The sequence below is a fragment of the Oryctolagus cuniculus genome, chromosome 19 (assembly GCF_051225735.1).
Source record: "Oryctolagus cuniculus isolate XC-2025 breed Fujian yellow rabbit chromosome 19, ASM5122573v1, whole genome shotgun sequence".
NCBI lineage: Eukaryota > Metazoa > Chordata > Mammalia > Lagomorpha > Leporidae > Oryctolagus > Oryctolagus cuniculus.
This window is the reverse complement of record NC_142885.1, coordinates 19,163,598-19,189,806: the sequence shown is the minus strand read 5'-3', so window position 1 is coordinate 19,189,806 and position 26,209 is coordinate 19,163,598. Positions and strand designations below refer to the sequence as shown.

At 41.8% G+C, this 26,209-nt stretch overlaps 1 long non-coding RNA gene across 4 annotated transcripts; it reads right to left on the bottom strand.

Moving 5' to 3' along the window:
- Nucleotides 1-2,590: 2,590 nt before the first annotated feature.
- On the bottom strand, nucleotides 2,591-26,110 carry LOC149120379 (uncharacterized). 4 transcript variants are annotated; one of them, XR_016226313.1, is made up of 4 exons: nucleotides 25,868-26,110; nucleotides 19,526-19,675; nucleotides 9,169-9,280; nucleotides 2,591-2,989 (listed from the first exon to the last, which is right to left on the bottom strand). It is a non-coding gene; the product is annotated as an uncharacterized LOC149120379 (long non-coding RNA). The 4 variants fall into 4 exon arrangements; XR_016226314.1 differs by having other exon boundaries at nucleotides 2,591-2,847; XR_016226315.1 differs by lacking the exon at nucleotides 2,591-2,989 and adding an exon at nucleotides 4,395-4,859.
- Nucleotides 26,111-26,209: the final 99 nt, after the last annotated feature.

The following is a 26,209-nucleotide window of genomic DNA, read 5'->3' as shown; positions in this document are numbered from 1 at the left end:
AGTCTTGGGAGAGTGGGAAGAACAAAGTGGGAAGATTCACTGCAGTCAATGTCAAGTCTCACTATGTAGATGCAGTAATCAAGAATTTGTGACACTGGGAAAAGGACAGACATAGACAACAGAACAGAGAACCCAAATAGACCACACAAATATGCTCAATTGAATTTTTTTACTCAGTACCACAGGGAATTCAAAAAAGAAAGGATAACTTATTCAAAAAGTGGAGTTCCCCTGCCTCTGTTACACATCAGAGTGCCTGTGTTTGATGCCCGGCTCTGCTCCTGACTCCAGCTTCCTGCTACTGCAGACCCTGGGAGGCAACACCAAGGGCTCAAGTAATTGGGTTCCTGCCCCCTACATGGGAGGCCTGGAATGAGGCCCTGGCTCACTGCTCTAGCCTGGCCCTGCCCCATCTGTTGCAAGGATTTCAGGAGTCTATCCGTGGATGGAACATATCTCTGTCTCTCCCTCCTGTGCTGTCACTCTGCTTTTCAAATAAATATAAGGATCTTTAAAATATCTTTTAAAGGAAAAATACAGGACTCCAAGATGAATTTTCTCAACAGTTGACCAATGCATAATTCATGAGTTTATTCAATATTCTTTGCAATATTTAGATGCATTTGCATTTCTGATCAACCCAGATCAATTCACATGTCAGATGAATGGAAAAAAAACATAACAAATATATTGCATTCCATGGAACATTTGGGATATGATTACACTAAGGGGTCTTTCAATGTTTATGTAGCACACAAATGGAACTGGGCATTTGCTATTATTGTTTCAGGTACTGCTGTTTTTTTCTTGGCTAAATCTGGCAGCCCTATCAGGCTAAACTTGGATGTAGGGCCTTCTCTATACCAATTTCACCTATGGCAAGTGTCAGACTGTCTTTTTTCCTCTCTGTAAAGTGGGGGTGATGACTTTTATTTTGCAAGGCTGCAAGCTTCCCACATCACACAGCTCCACTAGCTGTTGGTGGTGGTGAATGCTTAGCAATCAACATGCATGTCTGGGGATGATGGGTGGATCACTGAATCTTTTTTTAAAAAGATTATTTATTTAAAATGGAGAGAGAGGGAGAAAGAAGGAGATGAGGGGAGAGAGAGAGAGAGAGTGAGAGAATGATCTTCCATTTGTTGGTTCACTCCTCAAATGGCTAAAACAGGGCTGTACTAGGTCTTGAGCCAGGAACTCCACTGGGGTTTCCCATGTGGGTGGTAGGGAGCCAAGCACTCAGGCCATACCTCACTTCTCTCCCAGATATACACCAGCTGGATCAGGCACAGAGCATCAGAACTTGAACCAGTGCTCTGACATGGGATGCTGGCATCACAGGTGGTGCTTTAACATGCTGCTTCACAACACAAGTCCCTAATTAAACACATCTTGCTTGTTACTGTATCCCTGGGTTAAAGCAAGTGAATACTAGCAATATTATGGGCAAATTTATTTTTCACTTAAATTTTGCATGTAGGCATTTATTTCAACAGCAGAGAGCCAGCAAGCTTTCATCTGATGGTTCACTCTCCAAATACCCACCACAACCAGGGCTCGGCCAGGCCAAAGCCAGGAACCAACAACTCTGTTCAAGGATCCAATCACTTGAGCCATCACTGTTGGTTCCCAGGCTGTGTATTGGCAGGAAGCTGGAGTCAAGAGCCAGTTGCAGGACTTTACTCCAGCACTCCAGAGTGGGACATGGGCTTCTTAAATTCCAATTAAACACCTGCCCCACAGGTAAACCTAAATGGCCTGTGGAGTTGGCAGGGCCAGTGTGATCACACCCTGTGTGACATGACAAGTGATAGAAGTGGAGGAAGCAGCTCCAACATCCTGGCTTTGCCTTCACTTTAACCACCCAGCTGGCTTTTCCAGGCTCAACTGGGTGCTCATTTCCTCCACTAACTGAGCTGGGACATTTCCCAGATGCCTTCAGGCTGGTTTTAGAAGAGATGACAATGTAAGCATAGGTGTCATTGCCTGTGTCTGCAGTAACTGTTTGCTGAATTTCTCGGAATGAACTTTTGCCAACACCTGCTCAGTGTCAGGGTTTAGACTTTTTATTATGTTATTCATTTATTATTATTATTATAAGAAAGAGAGACACAGATATCTTCCAACTGCTGGCTCAATCTCCAATGCCTGTAAGAGCCAGGCCATGGCAGGCAACACCCAGGAGCCTGGAATTCTATCTGGGTCTCCCACATTGTTGAACCATCAACTGCTGCTTGCCAGGGTGTGCACTAGCAGGAACCTACAGTTGGAGGCAGAGCCAGGATTCAAACCAAGGCAAGAACACTCTCAGGCTTATTAATATGAAAGATTTTTAAATAAGCATTTGGTGATAGCATATGGCACCTCAAATTTCAATACCATATGTGGCATCCCAGATGGTGCTTCTGGGGAACTTAAAAGGGCCACATTTTGATATAATTTTAGGGGGTCATTTCCAATATCAGCAGCACCTGAGCTGCAGCAAGCCATCATGTGGTGTACACAGACTCACCACCCCATGGCACACAAGGCTCTGGAACACCCAGATGGAGGTACCCATGTCTGAAATGAGCACATGAGATCAATTACATTTCTTTTTTTTTTTAAATTTTATTTATTTATTTTGACAGGTAGAGTTACAGACAGTGAGAAAGAGAGAGACAGAGAGAAAGGTCTTCCTTCCTTGGTTCACTCCCCAAATGGCCACTACAGCTGCGCTGATCTGAAGCCAGGAGCCAAGTGATTCTTCATCTCCCATGTGGGTACAGGAGACCAAGCACTTGGGCCATCCTCCACTGCCCTCCCAGGCCACAGCAGAGAGCTGGACTGGAAGAGGAACAACCGGGACTAGAACCCGGCACCACAGGCAGAGGATTAACCAAGTGAGCCATGGCACTAGCCCCAATCATGTTTCTTATATGCAGCTGCCAGCAACACACAACAGGCATCTGTCAGTGTAGGCCATCCCTTAAGAAGTCTCCTGGGGAGTCTGTGCAGGGAGATAGATAGCAGTGATACACCAATGGGTGAATCAGTGGACTCCTTTAGCAGTGCTAGTCCATAAGTCTACTAGATGTTATTCTAATTCCCACATGGCAAACAACAGATACTTTCTGCAGGTAAGCTTTATCTTTGCCTTTTTCATATGATCTTGTATGTAGAGAACACTCAAGATTCCTCAATAAAACTGGTACAAAAACAACTCAGCGAAGCAGTACAATACAAAATAAACATAGAAAAAGCAGTTGTGTTTATATACAAAACTGAACAACCTTGAAGGGAAATATAGAGAACAGCTGGATTTGCAATAGCATCAACAGGGTAAATTACTTAGGAATAAACTTAACCGAAGAAATAAAATATTTAAACACCAAAAACTATAGTGTTAATGAAATGAATTAAAGATGACACAAATAAAAAGCATTTTAAGAAGTTAGTACCACACTAAATGATCTACATATTCAAAGCAATCCTTCTAAACACATCAACATTTCATTTTAGCAGAAAATGTTAAAAACAACTTAGAATTCATATAGAATGTAAGAGGACCCCAAACAACCAAAATAAGTTTGAAAATGAAGTACAAAGTTAGAGGTCTCACATTTCCTGAATTCAAAACTCTCTACAAATCAACAGCAATCAAAATAGGATGATACTGACATAACATCAGATACACAGACTAGAGGCATAGAATAAAGAGAGAACTGGTGGGCATTTAGTCTAGCAGTTAAGATGCTGGTTAAGATTCCCACAATTAAATCTCAGCCTGGGCTCCTGACTCCAGCTCCCTGCCAATGCACACCCCTGGAGACAGTGGTGATAGCTCAAATAATTGGGTTCCTGCCACCAACATTGGGAATGTGGATTCTGTTTCTGGGGGCGTGGTATTGTGCAAGCTCAGATTTGGCCATTGTAGGCATCTGGGCAGTAAGCATGCATGTAGGAGCTCTCAGTCCCCACCTCTCAAATTAAAAAATTTAAAATTTAAAAATTCAGTTAATATTATACTCACTGGTAAAATAAAGGAAAGTCAAGATATGATAACCCCATAAATACAAGTTTTGTGTTTTTTTTTTTTTTTCTAAATCTATCTTATAGTAAAACCCTAAACAAATTAGGAATTGAAGAGAACTTCTGTCAGGGAAAGGCCACCCATGGAAAAATCTACAAATGCTGGGGCTGGGAACAAGAAACAAATACTTTTACCACTTCTATTCAACATGGTAATGGAAAACTTTACTAAATAAATCATGAAAAGAAAAAGAAAAAGTCTTCAGATTTCAAATGGAAACAATAAAATCACTTTGCATTGTTCAAGACATAATCCTGCATATAAAAGAAATACTGATGAATTTACTATATATTCAAAGTAAAATTCAGTAATCTTTCAGGGCATAGAACAGATGTAAAAGTATCAATTGTATTTCTGTGCAACAATGAATATTCTGAAAAAACAGCAGCATTCCAAATGGCATCGGAAGGAAGAAAAATACAAATAAAAATTTTAAGAATACCCTAATACTACACAAAAAATACAAAATACAATGGAGATAAACAATGTTCAAGTCACTTAATGAATTAAATTATGCATTTTTTCCAGTAACCATGTAAAAATATGCTTACTATTAGTCATTAGGAAATCACAAATCAAAACCTCAAGAAGATACCACTTCCCAGCCAGTAAAATGACTATGGCTCAGCAAGAGATGAATGCTGACAGATCTGACTGAGGATCATGAGAGCTTCATGCAATTCCACTACAATGGTGCAGACACTTTGAAAAACAGTTGACTAGTTTCTCAGAGTGTTTTAGATGAAGTTACTGTTATTGATCTGCAGTTCCACTTGCAGTTATGCCCCTAAAATAAAATGACATGAACACAAAGGCCCACGCCGGCACTATTCATGAAAGCCAAATGGGAAAACATCAAATGTCTATGTGAAAGGAAAAAAATTGAGTTGTGTATCTTCACAATTAACTCTATGTGGCAGTCAAAAATGAAGTTAAGAAAAAGCATGTCACTAAAGAAACAAACTAAAAGAAACACATAAAGAAATCAGAATCAGGGGCCCGTGCTATGGCATAGCAGGTAAAGCCACTGACTGCAGTGCCAGCATCCCATATGGGAGCCAGTTCAAGTCCTGGCTCTTCCACTTCCTATCCAGCTCTCTGCTATGGCCTAGAAGAAGGCCCAAGTCCTTGAGCCCCTGCACTCGCGTGTGAGACCTGGAAGAAACTCCTGGCTCCTGGCTTCGGATCAGTGCAGCTACAACTGTTGTGGCCAACTAGGGAGTAAACCAGTGGATGGAAGACCTTTCTCTCTACCTCTCCTTCTCTCTCTGTGTAACTCTGACTTTCAAATAAAATAAATAAATCTTTTTAAAAAAAAGAAATCAGAATCAAAAGACTAAACACTGTTCTACCATAGGAATCCAATTATACAGACATGTAAGAAAAGGCAAATCTCTTAAGAAAAGTTTAAATCAACAGTTGTCTCTGTTGGTGGAGAATGAGGAATTGCATAAAATATCTTTTCATCAATGCAAATATGCTGATTTTATTCTGTGGTGATCATCTAACTCTCCAAATCATGAAATAAACATTAAAACATGTGACAATTACAGCTGGGCAGACACTCCCGGGTACATCATTTCTGAGAGGAGCCTGAAAACTGCTAATTTATTGTGGATGACTATAGTTGATATTTTTAAATTTGATTACTCTTTATTGTCCTGGCATATATTCTTCCTTTCTAACTCTACTGTGTTTTTGTGAACATTAAGCCTTTAAGTATAAGATAAATTAAAAACATGTTCTCTTCAAAATAAAATAATAGCAAATTTAAAAAGAATGAAAATTCATGACTTTTTAAGATTTTTGGTGTGTATGTTAAGAATTATGTACACATCAAAATGTGTATTGATTCTCAACACCAGTAAAATCTCAATTTTTAAAAAATAGTCTATCATTTGATTTCATATTTTTGCATTGCTCTAATTCCATTTTTCTTAACTGAAGGCAACAACAATAAAATAAACCATGGTAGCCTTTCCACTCGTCTTGGTAAGACCAATTACTTCCAGATTATGTTTGTCTCAATATTAATGAAATGTTTCTAAATACTGCAATATTAGTTGTGATAGTAAACATTTTAACATCTCTTAACTTTATACACCAAATAAAATGTTGGTATTTTCATTTTTTTGTTAACAACAGCTGTAATATTTATGGGCTACAGTGTGGCATTTCAATCCACGTACACAAATTGAACTGATCAAATGCACATTTATCTTGTGACACTATTTTATGGTTGGAACCCTGAGCTCTTTTCTTCCATTTTCTCATAAAATACATAATAGATTCTGTGAACAATAGTCACCCAATCGTATTGTGTGACACCAGGAAATCTAATTGATCTAACTGATTGGGCACCAATTGTCCATAACATTTTCCCACAGTTTCAAAGGTGAAATATGTGTGTGTGTGTGTGTGTGTGTGTGTGTGTGTATATATATATATAATGTTTCCATGGGTTTATTAAGAATCTCATCCTGTCGTACTCGGCTCAGTGCTCTTAGACTACATTTGTTGTCTTTGTAAACTAATAAAATATAGGCCATTATCTTCCAAAGTTTAGCAATAACCACTGCTGTGGAAGACAGATAACGTGGTCCCTCCTCTTTTAGAACCAAACTAGTATTCTGAAAGACCAAAATTCCCAAGGAAAGGTGTTTCAGGTTGGCAGACATTGTTTTATCTTCATTTGCCTCCTGCTCAGCTCCTCCAGCTGTGTGCATGGGGGGGGGGGGCTGCGGCTCAGCAACACGGGGTGACCCAGGCTGCTGAGTCGACTGGGCCAGTGGCGATCGCTGACCTGCAGTGCCGCCAGCTCCCGGCATGGTTCAAGTTGCTGAATTTCTTGATCAAGCTATTAATTAAGCCATTTTCCCATTAAACATTTACCGACAACATAATGTGTTCTAAGTAGTAAGTTAGGCTCTGGAGATTTGATAACAAATGTGAGATTAGGAAGGACAAAGGGAGAAAACTTGACTACTTTTGTAGGAAATTGACAGGAACAGCCTTGAGGATGCTAAGACCTCAGGGAGCTGTCTGTTTCCACCTCCCTCACCTCCTCCTCCTTTCTGTCTAGAGCAGGTGGAACAGGAGGTTGGAATCAAATCTGCTGTTCACTACCACCTCTTCCTCATCCCTGTGTGCTGGTTTATCTCCAACAGCTCCCAGGAAATGTCCCGTAGTTATGTGACACCTGACTGGGGCCAGAGGGACCATGAGTGTGGAACTTGCCAACTCCATGGCAGTTGTATGGGCTGACATGGCAGCATGGGTCCCAACATGGGATCCCACTGCAAGAACACCCCCAAGCCCAGGGACCCAATGCCCACACCTCTAGAGTCATCAGACTCTGTGCACAGAGATGGAAATCTGCCTAGAACCTTTTGTAGACACACTGCATCATGGGTCTAATCCAATGTATATGAAAACAGGAAATAGAGGAGTTTAAAATGCCTTGGCAATTGGGAGAGCATAATGTCCTTAGCTAGGATCTGAGGTCACATAAGGCATTAGGGGCAAGGTTCATAACTCCATCAGTCAGTGTCCATGTCCCATTGTGGTCTGATCAATTTGTCATCATTTTCTGTGGGGTAAAGCCCATGGCACTGACCTCTTACCCAGCCTGAGGAAGACCTAGGAGCAGAGAAGGGGCAGCTCTGCTGTGATTGATTTGAAGGAATGTTGTACACTTACTCATCCCTGCTCTGGGGTTCATTTAAAACTAGGTCACATTGGTCATGAGCCCTGTAAGAGCCCATCTACACCTGCCACCCCATGATGGGATGGGAAGTGGACCAATATGGAGAGTGCCCAGTGCACAAGAGCGAGTGTGCTCCATATGTGGCTCACAGACCCACTGAGGGTGATGATGTCACCTGCACAGAATGTGGGCACAGGCCAGACCTCTGTGATGTCATCCTGCATAGCAGTTATTAGGCCTTGCTGCCAGCACAGTGGCACAGGGACAGGTGCCGAGGGCAGGGACAGAGCAGGGAGAGCAGTTGGTGGGGAGAGGGCCTGGGGAGCAAGGGAGTGGTGGACATGGGTGAGGGAAGGGAGAAGGCAGGATGGGGGTATGGGCATGGGCAAGGGTAAGAGAGGGTGTGGACAAGCTGAGGGTGGGCAAAGGGAGGGCTGAGGGAGGGTGCGGGTGGGCCGAGGGTGGGCCAAGTGAGGGTTGGGGTGGGCTGACGGAGGACGCTGGTGGGCCGAGGGTGGGTGAGAGAAGGCAAGGGAGGGTGAGGTGGGCTGAGCATGGAATGGGAAGGGAGAAGGGGAGCCTGGTGTGATGGTGGTGGCAGGCATGGAATGGGGCACTGGATCCAGGGCAATGGGGAGAGCAGTAGAAGCAGAGACTTTGGGGGGGGCAATGGAGGAGCTCCTTGTGGCATTCCTGCTATATCCCGGGTGTGTGGGGGAGAGTGCTGGGTATTTCTCAGCCTGACCTGGCCTTCTCTCCCTTGTTATGTGGCAAGGGTTTGGATCATTGGAACCAGATCCAACTCATTGCCTGTGTTTATAAATAAAGTTTCCACATTTGTCCAAAAATTACCATGTGATGTATAATTTTTAACAAAGATTTATGGATTGGAAATGCAAATGAGGGAAAGAGGGGGGTGAGAGAGAGGTCTTCCTTCCTCTGGTTCACTTCCCACGGGGCCACAACCATCAGGTATGGTCCAGGATGGAGCCTGGAGCAGGGAACTCCTACTGCTCTGCTTAGTGGGTGGTAGGGGCCTAAGTACTTGTGCCTGGATCTGCTATTTTCCTTGGTACATGAGCAGGAGACTGGATGGGAAGTGGAGCAGCTGGAACTTGAAATAATGCTGCAATATGGGAGCTCAGCTTGAGCAGAAGCCCCACAAAGGCCAGCTCCCTTGTGAAGTGTCATTTTGTCTCACAGTTACCACACCCTATGCATTGATGGTGGAGTTCCATCTGCTAGGTCATGTGTACACCATGCTGGGTTTTACTGCCTGAGATGGTGTTGCGCAGCCATGCAGGAAAACCTAAAACTTTGGGACCTCCCCTTGCCAGCTGAGGGAGGCCTGGCTTTGAGTGGAGAGCTTCACTTAAGAGGGTCGACTCACCTCTTGGGACTCGAGATGGGAGGGGAGGTCCTGATCCCAGCCATATCCTAGGCTGTGTCCAGTGCTGAAGGAGGTATGAATGTCTGGCTTTCCCTGGCAATGTGTCCGATAGCTATGAAACAAAACAAAATCAACAATCTTTATGGCCTCTGGGAAGCAGCCAAAAACAAACCAACCAACCAAAAAACAGACAGAACTAATTGATTGAGAAATGGTGACCACCCAGGAAAGAAGAGTGGGAGAAGCTGGTGTGTTGGCCTGGAGCTGTGTCACTTTCCTCCCCACCCTGAGCTTACAGTGCTCCCAGGGTGGGTGAGGCTGTGAAAACCAGCAGCCCTGTTGGACCTGATGTGGAGTGGAAGGAGAGGAACCCATGCTTATGTTCTCACCAGTAAACAGAAGAAATGTAGGATATAAATGGAGATCAGCAGCTCTGCTGGCCTGAGGTTGAAGGTCCTTTTGGGATAGGGGTACACCAGTGAACCACACAATTTTTACTTTTATGATATATTTATTTATTTGAAAGTCCAAAGTAAGGGAGAGAGGAAGAGAAAGAGAGATCTACCCACTGGGTTACTCCCCAGATGGCTGTCACAATCAACAATGGCCAGGCTGATGCCAGGAGCAGGAGCTTCTTCCAAGTCTCTCATGAGAGTATCTGGGGCCCAAGCACTTGGGCCATCTTCCACTGATTTTCTCAGGCCATTAGTAGGGGGCTGGATCAGAGGTGCTGCAGCCAGGAAACAAATCAGCACCCATATGGGACGCTGGCATCACAAGCAGCTGCTCAACCTTCTACACTACAATGCCAGGCCCCAAATTATTTTTATTCATTGATCTGAAAGACAGGGACACACAATAGGCTAAGTACAACTCCCATAGCTGGGCCAAGCTGAAGCCAGGAGCCAGGAATTCAACCTGGGTCCATGTGGGTGGCAAGGACCCAACAACCTGAGCTGCTGCCTCCCAGGGTGCATATTAGCAGGAAGCTGGAACTGGAAGTGGAGCTGGGACTTGATCTCAGGCACTCTGATATGGGATGTGGTGTCCCAGTGGTGTCAGTGCTGGGCCAAACACAGGCATTCCCCAAAGAGAAGTTTATCAAGGAAACAGCCAGAGATGGGCAGTAGATGTTTTTATTTTAATTTACATTTAGTTTTAAGATTTAACTTTTTTTTGCATTTGACTTCATTCACCTTATATATAGATATGCACATCTTTTCTTGAAATGAGGGCTATTAATATCACAAAATGGGGGATTCATGACAATGATCAATGTGTGGGAAGGGTGTAATTCAGTTAAGCAATATTTATAACTATATATCAAATAATACGATTCTCTACAATTTTTCAAAAGGATTTTTTTGAAAGTGAGTTACTGAACAAGGGAGAGACACAGATGGATGGAGGAATGGAGGGAGTGAAGGGCAGAGAGAGTGAGTGCTTTCACCTACTGGTTCACTACCCAGATGGCTGAAGTTGCTGTGGCTGTGCTACACCAACTAGGGGCCAGGAGCTTCATTCAGATCTCCTACGTGGGTGGCAGGGCCTCAAGCACTTGGTCTATCTTCCACTGCTTTCCCAGGCCATTCCCAAAGAGTTTGATCAGTAGTGCAGCAGCCAGGACTGAAACTGGTGGCCATATGGAATGGGCTTTGGATGTGTTAGCTTTACTTGTTATGTCACAATGCTGGCCCCATCCACACAATTTTAAATATTTTTATTTATTTGAAAGGCAGAGTGACATTTAGTGACAGATTCATACCAAGAGATACATCTTCCCTCTCTACTGGTTCAGTCCCCACATGGCCATACCAGCTAGGGCTGGGCCAAGCTGCAGCCAGAGCCTGGAACTCCATCCAGGTCTCCCCTACATACATTAGCAGGAAGCTGGATCAGAAGTGCAGCAGTGAAACTTGAACCGGGGCTGTAATATGGCATGCTGGTGTCACAGGCGGTGGTTTAACATACTGCACCAAAATGCCAGTCCCCATCTGCACATTTATTTTCCTCTCTGTATATTAACTTCCACAAATAATTACAAAGCCTGAGATATTTTTCTTTGTGGTTTGGGTTAACTCACTTAGCAGATGAAATCTATTCCATCCATTTTGTTACAAATGTCAGGATTTCATTCCTTTTTAAATGGCTGACTTAAGTATTTGATTTGCTGATCTTTTGTATTTTTTTTGTTTCAATATTGGTATTTTTAAATTTTAATATTCCTTTCCTCCTACTCATTTTGGGTTTGATTTGTTGTTGCTCTGAGCTGCGTTGATATCTCATTTATTTGGTGTCTTCTGATTTTTTGATGTGTGCTATAAACTTCCTTCTTAACACTGCTTATGCCATATCCTATAATTTTTGGTATGTTATATTGATGTCTTCATTTGTTTCCTAAGTTTTTTGACTAGTTTTCTGTCTAGTTAATATGTTCACTGATGAAAGTTAGGTGTTGAAGTTCTTGTTACTATTGTATTAGAGTCTATGTCTTCCCTTAGATCCATACACATTTATTTTGAATTGCCTGTTGCCATGGCATTGGGTGCATATATATTTATTATAGTCACATCTTCCTATTGAATTAATCCCTTAATCATTACAGTTTCTTTCTTTGTCTCTTTTAACAGTTTTTATGTTAACATCAATTTGGTTTGCTATTAGGATGGTTATCCATGCTTGTTTTTGCTTTCTGTTAGTTTGGACATTTTTCCATCCTTTCATTTTATTCCATCTGTATATTTGTTGGTGAGATGTGTTTCTTGTAAGCACCAAATGATGGGTCTTGCTTTTTAATCCATTCAACTACCCTGTATCTTTTAGTTGAAGCGTTTAGGCCATTTACATTCAAGGTGACTATTCACGAGTAACTACTTGTCCGTCATTTTCCTATAAATATTCCTACTTTTTGTTTGCATTTCCTTTGTACTTTTACTGGGAGATTTTCTGCCTTCACATTCTTTCACAGTGATGACTATATTTCCATGCTTCTGTGTGTAGCACATCCTTAAGCATCATTGTAAGGCTGAATGGTGACAAATTCTTTCAATTTTTATTTGTTATGGAAGGTGTTAAAATCACCTTTGTGAATCAGTTTCATAGGGTACAATATTCTAGGTTGGGGGCGGAGCCAAGATGGCGGAATAGTGAGGGTGCGCACCGATAGTCCGGGAAAATTTAGTTTAATAAAAGCGGAGGTATGGTAGCCTCAGAAAAAGGATCAGGAAAAAAACTGCAGAGGAAACTCTTCTGGAGCTAGAGGTGGTGACTCAGAGGACCTACTGGGAGAGCAGGGTCGCCCACCGCGTGGAAGCTGAACCGCGGAAGCTGCAGAGTCTGAGCACCAGTGTGGGAACGGGAGTCGATGTGACACAGACACCAGCGGGGAGAGGAGGGACGCCCAGGGCTCCGAGTCCACACATCGGCGCTGGAAGCGGAGGTGAGCTCAGTAACCGGAGACATTGGCGGGAAATGGCAGAAATAATTTTAGAGAGAAGCAGGCTTTGAAGCGGGAAAGTTCAACAGACTACAGGAGAGAAGGGAAAAAAAAAAGGTGGGGGCATACTGGTACAGACAAGTTCCTCTCTCCGCCAACCTTGCAAAGGCAAGCAAGAGACAAAGAGCTGGGATATACATAATAAAAGGGGAGAGTTAAGGCTACAATTCAGTAGCCTAGGCAATCCAGTGGGAGTCCACAGGAGAAACGGAGCCTGCACAGACTCTTTGGGTAGAAGCCAGAGATCTGAAGCTAAATACCATCCATTCTGCTCAGCCTTGCAGTATTACTTACCTCCTGAATAAAAAATAAAATAAAATAAATAAATGAATAAATAAATAGAGATTTACCACTCATAACCTTTGCACACCTGTAACCCAGAAGAACCAAGCAGAGCTCTCAGGCCACACCCATCTCAAGCCTCCAAGGCTCCTCCAACAGCAGGCAGTCCACTTAACACGGACATAGTATATATATAAAAAAAACACCTCACAGTGAGGGAAAAAGAATTAACCATGCCAAGCAATAAACACAGAAATCGAGGGAACAAGATCAACGATGACACTATGACGCCTCCAAATAAACAAAACACCCCAAGCCAAGATTATGAAGATGATGAGATAGAAGAAATGCAAGATATGGATTTCAAAAAATTTATGATAAGAACATTTAGAAGTTTTCAAAAGCAAATCCTTGAACTACAGAAATCCTTATTGGACAGGATTGAAAATCTCTCTCGTGAAAATGAAATTTTAAGGAAGAATCAAAATGAAACGCAGAAACTAGTAGAACAGGAAAGTGTGATAGTGAAGAGAAATCAAAATGAAATGAAGAGCTCAATAGATCAAATGACAAACACATTAGAGAGCCTTAAAAACAGAATGGGTGAAGCAGAAGAGAGAATATCGGACTTAGAAGACAGAGAACAGGAAAGGATACAGTCAGACCAAAGAAAAGAAGAGGAAATTAGAAATCTAAAAAATATTGTTGGGAATCTACAGGATACTATTAAAAAAAAAACCAACATTCGAGTTCTAGGAGTTCCTGAAGGCATGGAGAGAGAGAAAGGATTAGAAGGCCTTTTTAGTGAGATACTAGCAGAGAACTTTCCGGGTCTGGAGAAGGACAGAGACATCCTAGTACAGGAAGCTCATAGAACCCCCAGTAAACATGACCAAAAGAGATCCTCACCACGACACGTTGTAATTAAACTCACCACAGTGAAACATAAAGAAAAGATCCTAAAATGTGCAAGAGAGAAATGTCAGATTACTCTCAGAGGATCTCCAATCAGACTCACAGCAGACTTCTCATCAGAAACACTACAGGCTAGGAGGGAATGGCGAGACATAGCACAGGTGCTAAGAGAGAAAAATTGCCAGCCCAGAATATTATATCCTGCTAAGCTCTCATTTGTGAATGAAGGTGAAATAAAGACCTTTCATAGCAAACAGAAATTGAAAGACTTTGCCACCACTTTTGCCCTGCAAAAGATACTTAAAGATGTGCTACACTCAGAAACACAGAAACACGGCCATCAATATGAAAGAAGGTAAAGGAAGAACACCTACCAGTAAAAGAGCATGGGAAGCTCAAAGCATATATTAGAACTTATCTTTGGCAAATGGCAGGGCAAAGTCACTATTATCAATAGTCACATTAAACCTGAATGGACTTAACTCTTCAGTTAAAAGACACCGATTGGCTGACTGGCTTAAGGAACAACACCCAACTATTTGTTGCCTACAAGAAACACATCTCTCTAACAAAGATGCATGCAGACTGAAAGTGAAAGGTTGGAAAAAGATATTCCATGCCAACAGAAACCAAAAAAAAAAAGCAGGTGTAGCCATATTAATGTCAGACAAAATAAACTTTAATACAAAAACTGTTAACAGAGACAAAGAGGGGCACTATATAATGATTAAGGGTTCAATTCAACAGGAAGATGTAACTATTATAAATGTACATGCACCTAATTACAGGGCACCGGTCTATTTAAAAGATATGTTAAGGGACTTAAAGGGAAACTTAGATTCCAATATAATAGTACTGGGGGACTTCAATACTCTACTCTCAGAAATAGATAGATCATCCAGACAGAAGATCAACAAGGAAACAGCAGATTTAATCGACACTATTGCCCAAATGGATCTAACAGATATCTACAGAACTTTCAATCCTACAGCTAAAGACTTTACATTCTTCTCAGCAGTGCATGAAACCTTCTCTGGGATTGATCACATACTAGGTCATAAAGCAAGTCTCCGCAAATTTAAAAGAATTAGAATCATACCATGCAGCTTCTCAGACCACAGCGGAATGAAGCTGGAAATTAGCAACTCAGGAAACCCCAGAAAGTATGCAAACACATGGAGACTGAACAACATGCTCCTGAATGAACACTGGGTCATTCAAGAAATCAAAAGAGAACTCAGAAACTTTCTGGAAGTAAATGAGGATAACAACACAACATATCAAAACTTATGGGATACAGCAAAAGCAGTATTGAGAGGCAAGTTTATAGCAATAGGGGCCTATACCAAGAAATTGGAAAGGCACCAAAGAGATGAGCTTTCAGCGCATCTCAAGGACCTAGAAAAACTGCAGCAAACCAGACCCAAATCTAGTAGGAGAAGAGAAATAATTAAAATCAGAGAAGAAATTAACAGGATTGAATCCAAAAAAATTACAAAAAATCAGCCAAATGAAGAGCTGGTTTTTTGAAAAAATAAACAAAATTGACACCCCATTGGCCCAACTAACTAAAAAAAGAAGAGAAAAGACGCAAATCAATCAAATCAGAGATGAAAAAGGAAACATAAAAACAGACACCACAGAAATAAAAAGAATCATCAGAAATTACTACAAGGACTTGTATGCCAGCAAACAGGAAAATCTATCAGAAATGGATAGATTCCTGGACACATGCAATCTACCTAAATTGAACCATGAAGACATAGAAAACCTAAATAGACCCATAACTGAAACAGAAATTGAAACAGTAATAAAGGCCCTCCCAACAAAGAAAAGCCCAGGACCAGATGGATTCACTGCTGAATTCTAGCAGACATTTAAACAACTAATCCCATTTTCTCAAACTATTCAGAACAGTCGAAAAAGATGGAATCCTCCCAAATTCTTTCTAGGAAGCCAGCATCACCTTAATCCCTAAGCCAGAGAAAGATGCAGCACTGAAAGAAAATTATAGACCAATATCCCTGATGAACATAGATGCAAAAATCCTCAATAAAATTCTCGCCAATAGAATACAACAACACATCAGGAAAATCATCCACCCAGACCAAGTGGAATTCATCCCTGGTCTGCAGCGATGGTTCAACATTTGCAAATCAATCAATGTGATTCACCACATTAACAGACTGCAGAAGAAAAACCATATGATTATCTCAATAGATGCCGAGAAAGCATTCGATAAAATTCAACACCCTTTCATGATGAAAACTCTAAGCAAATTGGGTATAGAAGGAACATTCCTCAATATAATCAAAGCAATTTATGAAAAACCCACGGCCAGCATCCTATTGAATGGGGAAAAGTTGGAAGCATTTCCACTGAGATCTGGTATCAGACAGGGATGCCCACTCTCACCACTGCTATTTAACATAGTTCTGGAAGTTTTAGCCAGAGCCATAAGACAAGAAAAAGAAATTAAAGGAATAGAAATTGAGAAGGAAGAAGTCAAACTATCCCTCTTTGCAGACGATATGATTCTTTACCTAGAGGATCCAAAGAACTCTACTAAGAGACTATTGGAACTCATAGAGGAGTTTGGCAAAGTGGCAGGATATAAAATCAATGCACAAAAATCAACAGCCTTTGTATACACAAGCAATGCCATGGCTGAGAAAGAACTGCTAAGATCATTCCCATTCACAATAGCTACAAAAACAATCAAATACCTTGGAATAAACTTAACCAAGGACGTTAAAGATCTCTACGATGAGAATTACAAAACCTTAAAGAAAGAAATAGAAGAGGATACCAAAAAATGGAAAAATCTGCCATGCTCATGGATTGGAAGAATCAACATCATCAAAATGTCCATTCTCCCAAAAGCAATTTATAGATTCAATGCAATCCCAATCAAGATACCAAAGACATTCTTCGCAGATCTAGAAAAATGATGCTGAAATTCATATGGAGGTACAAGAGACCTCGAATAGCTAAAGCAATCTTGTACAACAAAAACAAAGCCGGAGGCATCACAATACCAGCTTTCAGGACATACTACAGGGCAGTTGTAATCAAAACAGCATGGTACTGGTACAGAAACAGATGGATAGACCAATGGAACAGAATTGAAACACCAGAAATCAAGCCAAACATCTACAGCCAACTTATATTTGATCAAGGATCTAAAACCAATTCCTGGAGCAAGGACAGTCTATTCAATAAATGGTGCTGGGAAAACTGGATTTCCACATGCAGAAGCATGAAGCAAGACCCCTACCTTACACCTTACACAAAAATCCACTCAACATGGTTTAAAGACCTAAATCTACGACCTGACACCATCAAGTTATTAGAGAACATTGGAGAAACCCTTCAAGATATTGGCACAGGCAACGAATTTCTGGAAAAGACCCGGGAGGCACAGGCAGTCAAAGCCAAAATCAACTATTGGGATTGCATCAAATTGAGAAGTTTCTGTACTGCAAAAGAAACAGTCAGGAGAGTGAAGAGACAACCGACAGAATGGGAAAAAATATTTGCAAACTATGCAACAGATAAAGGGTTAATAACCAGAATCTACAAAGAGATCAAGAAACTCCACAAAAACAAAACCAACAACCCACTTAAGAGATGGGCCAAGGACTTCAATAGACATTTTTCAAAAGAGGAAATCCAAATGGCCAACAGGCACATGAAAAAATGTTCAAGGTCACTAGCAATCAGGGAAATGCAAATCAAAAGCACAATGAGGTTTCACCTCACCCCGGTTAGAATGGCTCACATACAGAAATCTACCAACAACAGATGCTGGCGAGGATGTGGGGAAAAAGGGACACTAACCCACTGTTGGTGGGAATGCAAACTGGTTAAGCCACTATGGAAATCAGTCTGGAGATTCCTCAGAAACCTGAATATAACCCTACCGTTCGACCCAGCCATCCCACTCCTTGGAATTTACCCAAAGGAGTTTAAATTGATAAAGAAAAAAGCGGTCTGCACCTTAATGTTTATTGCAGCACAATTCACAATAGCCAAGACCTGGAACCAACCTAAATGCCCATCAATGGTAGACTGGATAAAGAAATTATGGGATATGTATTCTTTAGAATACTATACCGCAGTAAGAAACAACGAAATCCAGTCATTTGCAACAAAATGGAGGAATCTGGAACACATCATGCTGATTGAAGTAAGCCAGTCCCAAAGGGACAAATACCATATGTTCTCCCTGATCGGTGACAACTGACTGAACACCAAAAAGGAAACCTCCTGAAGTGAAAGGGACACTATGAGAAATGGTGACTTGATCAGCATAGCCCTGACTGCTAATGGACAACTTAATACATTATCCCTCATAGTATTTTTTTTTGTCTGTTCTACTTAATATGACTGGTTTAATTCTGTAATTATCACACAGTTATTCTTAAGTGTTGAAAATTAACTGAAATGTGATCCCTGTTAAACATAAAAGTGGGAATAAGAGAGGGAAGAGATGTATAATTTGGGGCATGCTCGGGCTGACTTGCCCCAATTGGTAGAGTTGGAAACATACTAGGGGATTCCAATTCAATCCCATCAAGGTGGCATGTGCCAATGCCATCTCACTATTCCAAGTGATCAATTTCAGTTCACAATTGATCATAATGAAAGGACTAAGAGTCAAAGGGAGCACATAAACAAGTCTAGTATCTGCTAACACTAACCGATAGAATAAATAAAGGGGAGAGTGATCCAACATGGGAAGTGAGATACTCAGCAGACTCATAGAATGGCAGATGTCCTAAATAGCACTCTGGCCTCAGAATCAGCCCTAAAGGCACTCGGATCTGGCTGAAAAGCCCATGAGAGTATTTCAGGCATGGAAAGCCAAGACACTCTGGCAAAAAGATCTCTGTGAGTGAGATCCCAGTGGAAAGAACAGGTCTTCAAAGAGGGAGGTGACTTTCTCTGAAGGGAGGAGAGAACCTCCACTTTGACTATGACCTTGTCTAAACAAGATAAGAGTCGGAGAACTCAAGGGGCTTCCATAGCCTTGGAAACTCATGACTGGTGCATAGGGAGATTACTGATGCCATAAACAGGAGTGTCAATTTGTAAAGTCAACAACAGGAGTCACTGTGCACTTACTCCTCATGTAGGATCTCTGTCCTTAATGTGCTGTACACTGAGGCTTAATGCTATAACGAGTACTCAAACAGTATATTTCACTTTGTGTTTCTATGGGGGTGCAAACTGTTGAAATCTTTACTTAATGTACACTAAACTGATCTTCTGTTAAAAAAAAAAAAAAAGAAAAGAAACTATCAATTCCCAACTTGACTCTCACTGGGATTAAACATGACAATAGGTCTGATCTGATTTCATCATCATTTAAAAAAAATCATCTATTATTTTTCACTTTATGTTTCTGTGTGGGAACAAACTGTTGAAATCCTTACTTAAGGTATACTAAGCTGATCTTCTGTATACTAAGATAATCGAAAATGAATCTTGATGTGAATGGAAGGGGAGAGGGAGTGGGAAAGGGGAGGGTGGTGGGTGGGAGGGACGGTATGGGGGGGAAAGCCATTGTAACCCATGAGACGTACTTTGGAAATTTATATTCATTAAATAAAAGAAAAAGATAAAAAAAAAAAAAAAAAAAAAAAAAAAAGAATACTATACCGCAGTAAGAAACAACGAAATCCAGTCATTTGCAATAAAATGGAGGAATCTGGAACACTTCATGCTGAGTGAAATAAGCCAGTCCCAAAGGGACAAATACCATATGTTCTCCCTGATCGGTGACAACTGACTGAACACCAAAAAGGAAACCTGTTGAAGTGAAATGGACACTATGAGAAACGGTGACTTGATCAGCATAGCCCTGACTGTTAATGAACAACTTAATACATTATCCCTCTTAGTAGTTTTTTTTGTCTGTTCTACTTAATATGACTCGTTTAATTCTGTAATTAATAAACAGTTATTCTTAAGTGTTGAAAATTAACTGAAATGTGATCCCTGTTAAACATAAGAGTGGGAATAAGAGAGGGAAGAGATGTACAGTTTGGTACATGCTCAAGCTGACTTGCCCCAAATGGTAGAGTTAGAAACATACCAGGGGATTCCAATTCAATCCCATCAAGGTGGTATGTACCAATGCCATCTCACTAGTCCAAGTGATCAATTTCAGTTCACAATTGATCATAATGAAAGGACTAAGAGTCAAAGGGAGCACATAAACAAGTCTAGTACCTGCTAATACTAACCGATAGAATAAATAAAGGGGAGAGTGATCCAACATGGGAAGCAAGACACTCAGCAGACTCATAGAATGGCAGATGTCCTAAACAGCACTCTGGCCTCAGAATCAGCCCTAAAGGCATTCCGATCTGGCTGAAAAGCCCATGAGAGTATTTCAGGCATGGAAAGCCAAGACACTCTGGCAAAAAACAAAAACAAAAACAAAAACAAAAAACAAAAAAACAAAAACAAAACCTAAATGAAAGATCTCTGTGAGTGAGATCCCAGTGGAAAGAACAGGTCTTCAAAGAAGGAGGTACCTTTCTCTGAAGGGAGGAGAGAACCTCCACTTTGACTATGACCTTGTGTAAACAAGATAAGAGTTGGAGAACTCAAGGGGCTTCCATAGCCTTGGAAACTCATGACTGGAGCATAGGGAGATTATTGGTGCCATAAACAGGAGTGTCAATTTGCAAAGTCAACAACAGGAGTCACTGTGCACTTACTCCTCATGTAGGATCTCTGTCCTTAATGTGCTGTACATTGTGATTTAATGGTATAACTAGTACTCAAACAGTATATTTCACTTTTTGTTTCTATGTGGGTGCAAACAGTTGAAATCTTTACTTAATGTATACTAAACTGATGTTTTGTAGAAAAAAAAAAAAGAAGAAGAAGAAGAAGAAGAAATTATCAATTCCCAACTTGACTCTCACTGGGATTAAACATGACAATAGGTCTGATCTGATTTCATCATCATTTAAAAAATCATCTATTATTTTTCACTTTATGTTTCTGTGTGGGAGCAAACTGTTGAAATCTTTACTTAATGTATGCTAAACTGATCTTCTGTATATAGAGAGAATCGAAAATGAATCTTGATGTGATTGGAAGGGGAGAGGGAGTGGGAAACGGGAGGGTTGCGGGTGGGAGGCACGTTATGGGGGGAAGCCATTGTAATCCATAAGCTGTACTTTGGAAATTTATATTCATTAAATAAAAGTTAAAAAAATTAAAGAATAAAATGAAAGGAAGACCAAAAAAAATATTCTAGGTTGACAGTTGTTTTTTCTCTACAATACTGTTTTTAATTTTTATAATATCTTCAATTTTTTTGGTGTGAGAAATTTCCAAAGATTCGTCTTCTAGCTCTTTCTCCTGCCTCACCAAATCTGTTGTTATGGCTTTCTACGTATGCAATATGTGAAAAACATACTGAATTATTCATTTTTAATATTTCAGTTTGATTTCTCCTCAAAATCTCAATTTCATGGAAGAATTTGTCATACATGGCATGTATGGATTTCTTTAATTCATGAATATACTTCTCATTGCTTTTGAGTAATCCTATGATTAATCTTTTGAATTCCACTTGAGGATTTAATCAATCTCTTCCATATTCACTTTCAAATATGGAAGTATTGTTGTGTCCATTTGGGGGATTCCTGTTGTCTTCCTTTTTCTGTTTCTTGAATTTCTGCATTTATTTTTAAGCATTTGTGGAAAAATACTTGTTGGTTTTTGCTCTGATGGTTTTTATCTTTGAATTATGCCTCTGTGGCTTAGTGGGGGTATCTGCTCTTTCAGTGAAACCCCAGAGGCATGTGCCGAGTGTGGCCAGGGAGCTCTGGTCACTGCTGCAGGATGGGTCCATATTCATGATGATATCCAAGTTGGGCGAGGTAGATCTCTTTATAGCAGAAAGGTCACCTCTGTTGATGTAATCACACCCTCACCTCCTCTCTTCCAAGTAAGCAATGTGAACTAAAACCTAGGTGGTTTTAGTGAAAATTTTATCCACATTGCCATATGAACCACACAAAGGATCTGTGCAGTTCTCATTATGATCACAGATCCCATTGCAATCCCACCCCAGGCAATCAGGGAGCTCTGAGCATATGGAATCACACACAATAATTGTCCAGAGATGTAGCTACACCTTGAGCTCTCTTGTGCAGTCACAGAATTGCCACAGTCTCAGCACACTACTCCTGCCATCATGGGGTCCAGAGGACCCACCCTTCCCTGGTAACCTGTCATGACTGCAGAAAGTCAAAGATGTTTCCAGAGCCAGCTCCCTGTGGGTATTCTGCCTAGGAGGCTTGAGCCCCAGAGCCTGTGATATGTTGAACAAATGGGGGCCACTCATATTGCTGCTTGCATGCTCATCCCCCTATCAATCCTCCCAGCCAGACTTAAAGTCAGTGGAGAACTTGCTTCTCCCCTCTGCTATAATCTCTGGATCACAGCTGTGCACAAGAGTGCCAACCAACTGTTGCCTTCTCTCCACTGGTTGTTGATTGTGTGCACCTGAGTTGTTGCCATCGGTACTGCTGACATGATGTGTTGTCCCAGCTGGCTGCTGGGCTCAAGCACAAGAGCTTTCACAACTGCTGCTTTTGCCCAAAATGGCACTGCCATCTCTCAGCTGGTTGTCTGGTGCCATTGTGGATGAGATGAGGAGAGAAAAACATGCTCCTTTTTTTCCCCACTGGGTCGGTGGGTACACTATCCACCCATCTGCAGTCACAGAACAAAAATCAAGGTCATGGCAATGGTGAGCTTCCCTACAGATATACTCTGACAAATCCAATGTCCTCCATACCCTCTGTTCAGCTCCCAGCTGACAATCCCTCTCCAAGCCTGTGGTCAGACACAGGTGTGTGTCTCTACTGTGGAAATAGCAAATTGAGGTTCAGATGGATTAAGTGCCTGCCTGCAGTTACACAAAGAGATCTGGGAAGTGAACTCCACTCACCAAAGGTTGGCATTTGTGATTTCTATGTGCATTGATCTGATACCTCATATCTGAACCTAACAATGGGGTTTGACTCTCCCAATATGCTACGCATAACTGACAAAATTGTAAATTTGTCATTTGTGGGGCTTGCATTTGACCTGGTCATGTAGACACCAGTCAGGATTCCAGCATCCCAGATTGGAGTGTCTGCGTTTGAGTCCTGAGTCTGCTCTTGATTCCATCCTCCCACTAATGCATACCCTGGGATGCAGCAGGTGATGGCTCAGTAGTTGTGTTTTTCTCACCCAGCAGGGTGACCTAGATTACATTCCTGGCTCCTGGCTCCTGGCTTCAGTCCCTGACCAACCCTTGGCTGTTTTAGGCATTTGAGAATGAACCAGTGGGTGGAGTATCTGCCTGTCTTTAGCTCTGTCTCTGTCTTCATGTCTCTCTGCCTCAGAAATAAAATAATTTAAAAACAAAGATCAGGAGGAATAAAACCCAATGTGCCATGACTTTTAGTCATGTCATCAAGTTCTCTCTGTGCAGGAACTCTTGAGAAAATCATGGGAAAAACATTAAAAGACATTTGCAGTAAGCTCACAAGGAGGGCTGAGCACTGAGAAGAGTTGTCATGATGGAATGAAGGCAGCAGGCCTTGTTGGCAGGACAATGAGTGTGAGTGTGTGTGAGGATGGGGTCCTTCCTAGCCCAGATAGGTTCTGGACTCCAAAATGCCTTCTGTGCAGTACCTGCAGGGTCTGCTCCAGGCACTTTCATCCCCTTCTCACACCCACTTGTTGGTTGTCTGCTGCTACCTGAATGCACTTTAGCTGAACTTCAGGTTGTAGGCCCATGAGCCAACCAGGTCCATGTCCAAGTATCTACTAGGTTGTGCCCTGCCTGGCAGCTCCAAGGAGATTCCAGTTTTCAGCTGATGCTGAGTGTGGGCAAACTGTGTCCTATGTACCTACAGGACTGAGGCTCCAGTCCCCTTCCACTGCCCCTCCTGCCACATCACTTCCAGGTGATAACAATGGGCCCACAAGCAGAACCCTGGAAAACCTCCCACTGTCACACCTGTGAAGTCTTTTGTCAACTGTCATGGAACCACCTAGAAGCCAGGGAGGGATTCAGGGCCTGGTCTTGGGGACAGGGATTTTCATACCCACTTGGCAGGGAGACATTCTCTAAATGAGTTGAATAGCCTCTCTGGAAACATGACAGGCAGCTGAACTGGGCCCTGGACACAGCCCTCTGCAAGGGAAGCCATGACCTCAAAGTAGAAAGATAAGGACAAAATGGTGGGAATGATTGTAACTTAGGCATGTGTGTTTTCATTTCAAAAGGCACTTCAAGTATCCAGCCCAACACTTGTGCCATAAACCAACGATTCAAATGTTTGGAAATTTCAGTGGAATGATAGGTCCTGAAAGCTCCCAGGACAGAACAAATCCACAGGGAAGAATTGAACCATCATGGGTTTCTCATGGAACACAAAATGCTCAGCCTTAGAAGCTGGTTCCAAAGTTCTAGAAGGGATCAGCATTCAGCCCAGAACTCCAGGCACAGTTGCTGCCAGTGTGCAAGGGAGTTTATCACCAAGACGATGGTGTTTGTACACATTCCTACTCTAAATGACATGGAGAATGGTGACTGAGGGTCCCTGGTTGACCGAACTTCCTAGGACAGTCATAGTACTAGATTCTTGTGTGTTACCTGCTGGCCTGGGTACAAAGAGGATTACAACTGGGAGGAGACCAGGTATGGAAGGGTGCGGTGCCTTTTTGCTTTTCATTACTTCCTATTCACTGCCACCTACTTCCCAATCTAGCACACTACAGCAAGTAGGGTTGTGATCCTTAGACAGATGTGCATTCAAATTACATCAATGACTTCCTGTGACTTTACATTACTTCTTAAAATAAAAGTGAGTCTGCATGCTGTTTTAAGCTAGAAGTCACTTGGGATCACTTTTGCAAAATCTAAATCATTTAAACCAATGAGGTCCAAGGTGGCAGAATAGTGATACTCTGCCTTGTCAAACTAGTGGATCCAAAAGGCTTCCAAGTCCAAGGCAACTCATGTTAAGAGCTTTGGGTGATCACTGATATCATACCTAAGAGGCCTATTTGTTAAATAAATAACAAGAGTCACTGTGCATTAACTTCTCATGCAGGACCTCTGTCCCCAAAGAGTTGCATCATGAGATTTAATAGTAAAATGTATTATCAAGAATCACTTCCTTTTAGTGTATTAAATGGAGGATATTATTATGTCCTATAAGTTATCGTTATGTCTAAGAGCTCCCAAAAGATGAAACATTCTTGGGTTCTTCTTGAAAGACAATTAAATTACTAAATGGATTGTTTCTCACTCTTTTTTTCCTTTCTTTTTCTTTCTTAGAATAAACAGGAGAAGGAGGATGAAGAGGGGAGAGTGAGTGGGAAGAATTACTATGTTCCTAGTTTTGGATTTATGATATACAGAAATAACAAAAAATCATAACAAAGTCTATTAATATTAAAAACATGAAGTAATATTTTTCTTTGTTTTTGATCTGTATTTCACAGTGAAGCTTAAGCGTCATTTACCCTTATATTAAAATGGAGTTTTGTAAAAAAAAAAAAAATCCTGCTCAACCGGTGTGCAAAACGCACACAAAACAAAAAATGTTGCCACTTTATCTGCATGAAAAAAGAAACACACTTCAGGTGAGTAGGTATCTAACTAAAGCACATAACAAAGTAACTTCAGTTCATATTTTTTCCAGAAGTTGCCTGGGTAGAAATTATTCTGAACGTCACTCAAATATTCTTCCAGTGCTTAGTACCATGCTCAAGTATTGCCGTCAACACAGAGGACACCCGCACAATGACATCAGCACAGCCGTGGTCACACTCGGGTACCTGCTCCATTAGGCCCTGCACAGTGAGCGCCTTGCCAGCAGCCGCGTCACTTTCTATTTGTAGGCTGGCTGCCTGGTGCTGACGTTTACTTAGCGCCCCCAAAGATAATGAATGAAATTGAAATCGTTTTACCTTGACGGAGTGAAGCCGTCCTCCCTCCTGAGGTTTGGCCCGTATTGCATATTTTTTTTCTAGGAGGCGCTCAAATAAGCCTCCAAAGTGCCCGCCACTGGACGCCATCTTGCCCGGAAGTAGGGTAGATCAAGGCATGCCAGGATTGGCTGGAGAATCGACAGCATCGGTCATCATTTCCTGAGAGCAGGGACTGAAGGGACGTGGTGCCGCCCCCTGGCAGCCCCGCAGAGAGGATGTGAGAGACTTGCTCCCGCCTCCCCACCACAGGGCACCTGGCGGGACGCAGGGCGGGGAGAGGGGGCGGGACCTCAGGGGGCGGGGCCGATCGATCTCCGTTGG